This window comes from Phocoena phocoena, chromosome 11 (assembly GCF_963924675.1).
Source record: "Phocoena phocoena chromosome 11, mPhoPho1.1, whole genome shotgun sequence".
NCBI lineage: Eukaryota > Metazoa > Chordata > Mammalia > Artiodactyla > Phocoenidae > Phocoena > Phocoena phocoena.
In genome coordinates, this window is record NC_089229.1 from 90,944,422 (window position 1) to 90,953,559 (window position 9,138).

General features: G+C 40.1%; 1 pseudogene; it reads left to right on the plus strand.

The window, feature by feature from the left end:
• Positions 1–508: 508 nt before the first annotated feature.
• On the plus strand, positions 509–8,906 carry LOC136131447 (mitochondrial intermembrane space import and assembly protein 40 pseudogene; annotated as a pseudogene).
• Positions 8,907–9,138: the final 232 nt, after the last annotated feature.

The following is a 9,138-nucleotide window of genomic DNA, read 5'->3' on the forward strand; positions in this document are numbered from 1 at the left end:
ATAAAGTAAGTAGCAGTTTAAAAGTCTTGTAGAAATCAATTTTCTCTGCAAAGTAAAGGAGCTGTTACAGTGGAGGATTACTGGACTGAATGTCAATATTATGAGGTAGTATGAGTGTGTTTCACGTTTGGTAATTGCAATCATTGTTGCTTTTCTTATGGTCATCCATTTACAATGCTTGGTGTCAGTTTATTTATCTCTTGTAAAAATAAAATACAATGTGTGTGTGTGTGTGAAAAAAATAGTCCTGTAGAAAAATTAGCAAATGAATGAATTATTATTGTTCTTAGAAACTGCCTTGTCAGTAATATGTTAACTTGTTTTTATAAATTCTATCTAGCAAATAATTATTAAGTGCTTACTATTTGCCAAACAATGCATCATGTGTTATATTAGAATACAGATATTATGTATATTAGAATACATAACCTTCACTCTTTAGATACTTATAATCTAATATAAATGATATATAATCCAATACAAATTATATCTACACTCACATATAAACATGCACACAGAGAACTGTTTGAAGTCAGGTAAAACCCAAGGCATCCAAGCCATGATATCTTTTTGGACAAGTCAGTTGACAGTTCCAAGCATCCCCATAAGAACTTTATAAAGATAAACTATATTCTCTTTATCAAAATAATATTTTAGACTATATTTTGTATTTACATACATTTATTATGGATTTTTATTATAGACTTGCTCAGTTGTTTGCATACTTTTTATCCTAAAAGAAGAATATTAATAATTGCTTCTTTTGTATGCATATATTCTATTTTTTTAATCAATTTTTGTTCATGTCACTGGTGGGAATTTTTTCTTTAAAGTATCATTTAAGTCCTAGATTAGATAGTTTAAATAATAAGTTATATGCCACGGCCTGTATAAATTTATTTAGATATTCACTGAAATGTTCCAGTATCTTTTCCTTTCTTGAGCTTTTTTTTTTCAGAACATTCAAAATGCCTGAGGGTTCTTTCACTGCCCTCGTTTGAATAATTAATTCTAATCTTACACCATATGGAAATCAACCCTACAAGCCAGGTTTGCCAAATCTCTTCATGGCAGTCCATGTGGTTGCTTTCTTTTCTTGCAACAGAAAGACATGCTGGCACGAGGAGCAGTAAGTCCGTTTTTTTACTTCTCCTTGAGCACACACAGGAAAAATCTCAGCCAGAGGAACTGTGCCTGGCCCTCGAAGGGGTGAGTTTAGGTACAAAGCACAATATGAAGACCAAATGTAAGGCTGAGATGTAAGGCTGAGAAGTCCAAGTTAAAGTTGCCAACTGACCTCCAATTGTTGCAGGAACATTTTTACTTTTGCACCATTGTCCATTTGATTTATTCGTGGCACCAACATATTAAGTATTTAAGCCCTGCTCTTCTCAGGATTCCACAGTATAGAGAACAGCCAATATCTGTATTCGAGTTATTTCTCGTTCCCAAGAATCTTTGGCTTCAAAATGTGTATCCCCACAAATCCTCCACCTCTGGCTGCTGACCTTGTGAGAAAGTTCATATGTCATCTGAAGACGGAAAGAAAGTACTGAAATTCATTCCAAGAAATACAGCACAACTTCTGGGAAAGGTGAAAATGGCACAAAATTTTCTTCCTTTCAGCTATTCAGCAAATGTTCAGTGAGCGTAAAAAAAATTGCACGTAGAGAGAGAGGAGATAGCCTTAGTCTCTCTTTTTTGTGAATGAACTTTTTGTATATTACTTCTAAATAAGACATTCACATTTTTCCTTTTCTAACAAAAATTGTGCTTTGTTTTAAGATAGTTGGCATAGATGAGAGGCTTGTTTCGGTGAACCAGAAAAAAAGCGAAGACAAGAAAGAAATGAAACTGTTTAATAAATATTATTCATTTTTTAACTTAATGAAAAAAGTAGTTAATTTAATTATTTAATTAATGATGGCCTTTTGGCCATCTTCCTATATTCTTGTTTTCTGTCCATTGAAATTCTTTTTTTTATATAAATTGATTGATTGATTGATTGATTTTTTTGGCTGTGCTGAGTCTTCGTTGCTGCACATGGGCTTTCTCTAGTTGCGAGTGAGGGCTACTCTTCGTTGTGGTGTGCGGGCTTCTCATTGCGGTGGCTTCTCTTGTTGCAGAGCACAGGCTCAAAGCATGTGAGCTTCAGTAGTTGTGGCCCACGGGCTCATTAGTTGTGGCTCACGGGTTCTAGGGCACAGGCTCAGTAGTTGTGGCGCACAGGCTTAGTTGCTCTGCAGCATGTGGGATCTTCCCAGAACAGGGCTCAAACCCATGTCCCCTGCTTTGGCAGGCGGATTCTCAACCACTGAGCCACCAGGGAAGCCCCACTGAAATTCTTATATCTGTAATCTGCAAACATTTGGTGCTGTACATGGAGTCAGTTTCTTTCTATGACCTCAAATTGTATATACAGGTTCACTCCAGCAGATCCACGTGTAAAAATCTACACGGAAAGAAAAACCCGCAAGGGGAAAATTTACATCCCACACACAGTAAGGGAACATTTCTTGTTTTACTCTTCCAGAGGAATTCTTGCTACTCAAGTGATTTTCTTTGAAGAGAAAGGACAGTTTTTCCTGTATTACACTATAATTTGATTTTACAATGTTATCATCTGAAAACTTTTCAGGAACATTGCTATTTCACAAAGTGGATAATCAGCTAATTTAATAGTTGGATTACCATATAAGCCAAAGGTAGAGAAAATACGAGTGAAATAGTATGTTTCCCTTCTTTGAGCATACTTACAATTATTTTGTGTTTCAGATTATAGCAATTTCCTGTCTTTGCAAGGAGTTAAATTTATCCTTCAACTAACCAGCAGAGAGATATTTAGTGTGTGTTATGATAGACTGCGGGAGCGGATTGTTAAGGGTAACTTCACTGAGCTCTTACAGTTTTCAAGCGCTGAACAAGGTTTTCAGGTAAGACAATGTATATGGGACTAGGGCTACAAAGATGAATAGAATACAAGCCCTGACTTCCCTTTGAGGAGCTTAAAATTCATTGTCATGCAAGCAGGCAATTTCAGTATTTTGCAGTGAAACCAGGTGTGATTTATGAAAGGGTGTCCTAAGGTTACCAAGAGGACACATCAGAGGCATTTAACTCAATATGTGAATTCAACAAGAGAGTCTTTTCCTTCTTTCAGCAAGAAAGAATCCAGTCTTTCCAGAGATGACAGTTTCCTAGATAGTTGGACCCTGGTGGATAAATGTGCCTGGGGTGAGAAGGGGAAGAGACCTGTGATTGTACCATCAATAGCTGAGGAAAGGGGGTGTGGCACATACGGAGAACAGAAATGCCTGTAATTCAAAGAGGAAGAAGGTGTGCACTACTAAAGAAATAAAACAGAATGCTAAGGGAGTGTTTAGGGAAGGAGAGATAACCTAGTTGGGAAGCTTACTTATGTAATACATAGTGAAGCAGGTGGTATTTGAGATAAACCTTAAAAGATGCCCAAGGTTGCAATAGACAGAGACAGGAATGCAGAAAAAGAGATTATGCAATTAAATGAGCAAAGATGTGATGGCAAACACTGAAGGACATCTTAGAACAAGTTGTTCAGTTTGGCTAGAGAACTGGTTACATTCAGAGGAAAAGTGAAAGAAAAGAATGGGACAGACAGCTGGGAATATAAGGAAGGGAACTAACATTTAATGAGCAACTACTATATTACAGGCACTCACTGGGTAGTTTACAAGGATTATCTCATTAAATCTTTACAACACTTTATGTAACAATTGTCATCCTTCACATGCTACAGTGAGGAAATGACTTATCCAGGGTCACATCACTAATCAGCAAGAATAATAAGAACTACTTTCATGGAACATTTACCATATGCCAACACTGTGCCTGCTAGATGCTCACATGCATTATCTTATTTAATCCTCACTACAACTTTATAAATTACTTTCCATCAGCACCCCCATTTTTTTCAGATAAAGAAAATGAGAATCAGAGAAATGGCAGAGATCACTAAGTGACAGCAGAATTCAAATTCAGTCCTGCTGACTACAAAACACATGCTCTTTTCCACTGTCTACTATGTCACCAGAGAATTGGGGATATAAAAGGGATAGGCTACTGACTCAATTCAAGCACTGGGCAGCTGTTGTATGTTAGAAAGATGAATAAGATCCAGTGGCTAAGGTCATGGAAGCAACCTAAATGCCCATCGACAGACGAATGGATAAAGAAGATGTGGTACATATATACAATGGAATATTACTTAGCCATGAAAAGGAATGAAATTGGATCATTTGTAGAGAGGTGGATGGACCTAGAGACTGTCATACAGAGTGAAGTCAGTCAGAAAGAGAAAAACAAATATCGTATATTAACACATATATGTGAAATCTAGAAAAATGGTATAGATGAACTGGTTTGCAAGGCAGAAATAGAGACACAGATGTAGAGAACAAATGTATGGACACCAAGGAGGGAAAGTTGGTGGTGGGGGGGATGAATTGGGAGACTGGGATTGACATATATACGCTAATGTGTATAAAATAGATAACTAATAAGAACCTGCTGTATAAAAAATAAATTTAAAAAAATGAAAAGGTCCAGCGGGTAACCTCAAAAACCTCGCAGTCTGGTGGGAGAGTAAGTGTTCACGCCAGACTCTCCTCCTTACTCATCCCGGTCCCCACCCCATATCCATTTCTCCTGCCCTTCTGTTGCTCTCTCAAAACAAAACAAAACCAAAAATTACATCTTGTTCACTTTAGTTTCTCTTCCCTTCCTTTTGATCCCATTCTTACTTGCACTCATTTATCTCCTACCAAAAGCCAGAGAAAGCACTCCAGTGAAAAATCCCCTCATCCCCTCAACAAAATAAAAATCTCTTTTAAAATTTCATAGTGGCAGGAAAGAAATAATGTAAGATTACAAGAAAGACAGGAAACAGGGAGAATGATAAATTGGAAGAATCAGAGTCAGGGATGATGCCACCAAGATTCAGACAAGCACTGGTTACAGGACTGTTCAAGTGAACAGCAGTGGGCAGGCTAAATTACATTTCCACAGGTCATCCCAACCCACATTTCACTGCAGCATTTTCCATCACAATTCTAACAGGGAGGAGTCAGGTGTGGAAACAATCTCTTCTTTCACAGCCTGTTCACTTTTACCTTGATCAGCAGACGTGTTCTGCACTATACTCTCCCTACTACTAACCTGGAAATTTTTCCTTTCTGTCCTCTTCCAACTTTTTCTGACTTTCATCCTATTTCCAGGGTTTGCAGTGACTAGATGATGAAACAAAGGAGAGGAACTGTAGAGTTTCAGATCTCTGCCATGAGATTTTTCTCCACTGACCAAACCCCGGCTAAAAAGATTGCTTTTTTTTGTCCCAAGGATTTCAAAGCGTATCAATGTCCAACTTGAATGAATGAAGTTATTTGACAGCACTGGGAAATGACAGCAGAGGGGGCCAGCTGGGAGGTGGTGATTTGAGTGAAATTTTTGCAAGGCATCTTGCTAGTGGTTTTCAAGCTCAGGGGTGGACACCCAAACACCAGTCAGCCCTGGAAGAACCACTTTCAAAATAGCATTAAGAACACAGTGTTCCTTCAAACCCTGGATTATATAATTATTTCTCTATCTTATTTATCTATTCCAAGGATGAAATAATCTAGAAGCACACAATTATAGCAGTCTATTTCAACACATGTTTAGAAAGAGAATTAAACGATTTTTTCAAAAGTCACATAGGCATTGCATGGCAGTGTCAGAACTAAATTGAGGTCTTTCAGCTTCCAATTTAGTTCCCATTGGACGAGACCTTGCTGATTCAATCACTCCCACTTTTTGTCTACTCTCCTCTGCTTTGGTCATTCTTAACAATCTATTCCTTGACTATTGGGGGAAAACCAAAATAACACTAAACCAATGGAGTTAAACCTATCTTTTTGGAAATAACATTGTGTGTGTGTGTGTGTGTGTGTGTGTGTGTGTGTGCGTACTCCATGACATTACATGCCAGAGATTAATGGAGGTGCTCTACATGTGTTGTCCTATTTAATCCATCCAACAGTCCTGTGAGTCAAGTTTTATAAGGCCCGAAAAGATAGGAGACGCAGAACCTGTTCTCTATTTTGCTTTGAGTTGAAGGAGCATCTTGTAAATTAAGCCCAGATTTCCAGTTTTGCTTGGGGTCTAAGTAACTGTAGAAGTTGGCTTTGTAGACACCACGGAGCCTGTATTCTTATACCAAACCAGATGACAGTCAGCAAACATGATTGCTCATAGACTGGGATGAGACTTGGTGATTCCTGAAGTGAGACTTGGTGATTCCTGAAGGGAGATGAAAGGTTTTAGGAACCAACATATTTGAGTTGGAGCTTGTTTGGACAAGACAATTTAGTGTGCAGAGTGCTGGATAAAGAAATGAGGGACTTAGGTTCCAATACCTAATGCATCCCTTTCTCTGATTTTATAAGTCATTTAACTATCTGGGATTAAGTGGCAATATGCAAATCCTTAATTTCTATTGTCTTTTTTTTTTTTTTTTTGCGGTACACGGGCCTCTCACTGTTGTGGCCTCTCCTGTTGCGGAGCACAGGCTCCGGACGCGCAGGCTCAGCGGCCATGGCTCACGGGCCTAGCCGCTCCACGGCACGTGGGATCTTCCCGGACCGGGGCACGAACCCGTGTCCCCTGCATTGGCAGGCGGACTCTCAACCACTGCGCCACCAGGGAAGCCCTCTATTCTCATATTTTAAAGGACATTGAATAAATCATTATGTTAAGTATGTATATCTTTGTTTAATTTTATCTTTAGCTCTGAAACTGGGAACTCAAGGATCCCTGTAGACACAGTCACAGAATTATTTAAGTAAGTATCAGAACATTAGGGAATACTGTATGATTGTATCAGTGGTTAAAATCATATTCTTCTAAATCAAACAGCCCTGTGTTTGAATCCCGTCTTTGCCATTTAACTGCTGTGTGACCTTGGATTGAATATGTAACCTCTGGGGCTTCCCTGGTGGCGCAGTGGTTGAGAATCTGCCTTCCAATACAGGCGACACGGGTTCGAGCCCTGATCTGGGAAGATCCCACATGCCGTGGAGCAACTAGGCCTGTGAGCCACAACTACTGAACCTGTGCGTCTGGAGCTTGTGCTCCGCAACAAGAAAGGCCGTGACAGTAGGAGACCCGCGCACCGCGATGAAGAGTGGCCCCCGCTCGCCACAACTAGAGAAAGCCCTCGCACAGAAACGAAGACCCAACACAGCCAAAAATAAATAAATAAAGAAGCTTTCATTAAAAAAAAAAAATATATATATATATATATGTAACCTCTTTGAGCCTTAAGTTTCTCATATATAATATGTGAATAATTATACTCAGTATGTAGGATTATTATGAGAAGTAAAGAACACAATGAATAAAAAGTGATTATCACAGTGCTTAGTATGTAGCAAAGATGATGTATGATATATCAGTATTACTTGGATAGTTGTATAATTTTATTTGATATCTGCTATCATATTTTTTTTAAATGAAGATTTTAATAGAAAAGAAAAGGGTAGAGGAAATCATCTATACAGGAAGAATAGAAAAATTACAGCTGTTCTGAACCAAGAGCTCAGCTAACCTCCAGACTTCGCCCTTCCCCAGAAGTTTGTGCCCCGGCTTCCCTAGATGCTCTCCCAAACTTGAGTTCAACAAAGATTGATTTTCATTTAGTTCAGCTAAGACAAACTAAGAAAAAGAGAGGGATTTGATGGATGGGAAGCTATGTGGATTAATAAATCTGAGATGTAGAATCCATGCAAGGGGCTTCCCTTAGAACAGAGCTAAGAGGTCGGCACTGTCTCACGAAATTGGCTAGGTGTTTCTCAATTCATTGCCTTTTGATGTCCTAGAAAATGATTTCTGTTTTTTATCTTCAGAGATGTTGCTTCCTAACTCTTCTTTGCCTTTTTCCCTTTACTGGCAAGAGAAAGGGTTTTAGAGCTGCCAGTAAAAGAATAATATGAACTCATAAAACCAACATTTTGTAAATAAAGCTGAATCTCATGGAACTGAAAGAAAAAAATCTAACAGGAGCCAAGAAAATTTCTCAAAGACAACATGCCTAGTAGCAGTCTGAAAAAGACTTAGAGAAAGGATAAGAAAGGACAGAGAGCAGAAGATGTGGAATTGGTGGGGATATATATTAGCTTCATTATTACTGTACCATTATTTTAGTCACAGAAATACTATAGAAAAGGGATAACTCTTTCGGTGTATATTCCAGGACATACCATTCTGAGATGCTTCTCCCCACAGTAATTCCTGGCAGCTCTGCCAACCTTCCTCCTCCTTCATTCTCTCCCTGAAGTCTGAGCTCCTCATCAGTGTTTTTTGCAATGTTCTGCAAACAAAAGTACTGCTGAGTGCCCATAAAAATGTCGCTCCAAAGCCACCCGCCCCGCAGCGGAGAGGTCACGGCGTGAGGCCACGTCCGCAATCGCCGCGAGGTCGGGGCGCCGGGCTGCACCACGGCCTACAGCCAGCAGGAAGGGAAGGATCGAAGCATATTTGTAACCAAAGAAGACCATGAAACTCCAAGGAACGCGGAGCTGGCGGCCGACGACCCCAATGATCCGTACGAGGAGCGCGGACGGATGCTGCCCCACGGAGACAACATCAGCTGGAACTGCCCGTGCCTTGGGGGGATGGCCAGTGGCCCGCGTGGGGAACAGTTCAAGGTGGGCTTTTCCTGCTTCCACTGCAGCACAGAGGATGTCAAGGGGTCGGACTGTGTAGACCAGCTCCGCGCCATGCAGAAGTACCCGGACCTCTATCCCCAGGAGGAAGAGGAGAAGCCAGCGGATCGATTAGAGGAAACGGCTGCCTCTGAGGCCACCGTAACCAAAGAAGAGGAGGGGTCCAGCTAATGAGGGCCCGGGGCGCTGGGCTCCGGCCTCCTTCAGAGCGTGTGAACATCTCCAAGAAAGTGTCCCTGCCTCTGTTGTGCTGTGCACTATAAGGGACAAAATAACTTATTGTGCTGATCAGGGGTCTTGGCCCCTTGACGTATACACTGAAAAATGGGTCGTATGAATGTGTGTCTCGCATGAACCTATCAGCAAATGTAGCTGCCGCTTTTGAATTCTCTTCTCAGATTGT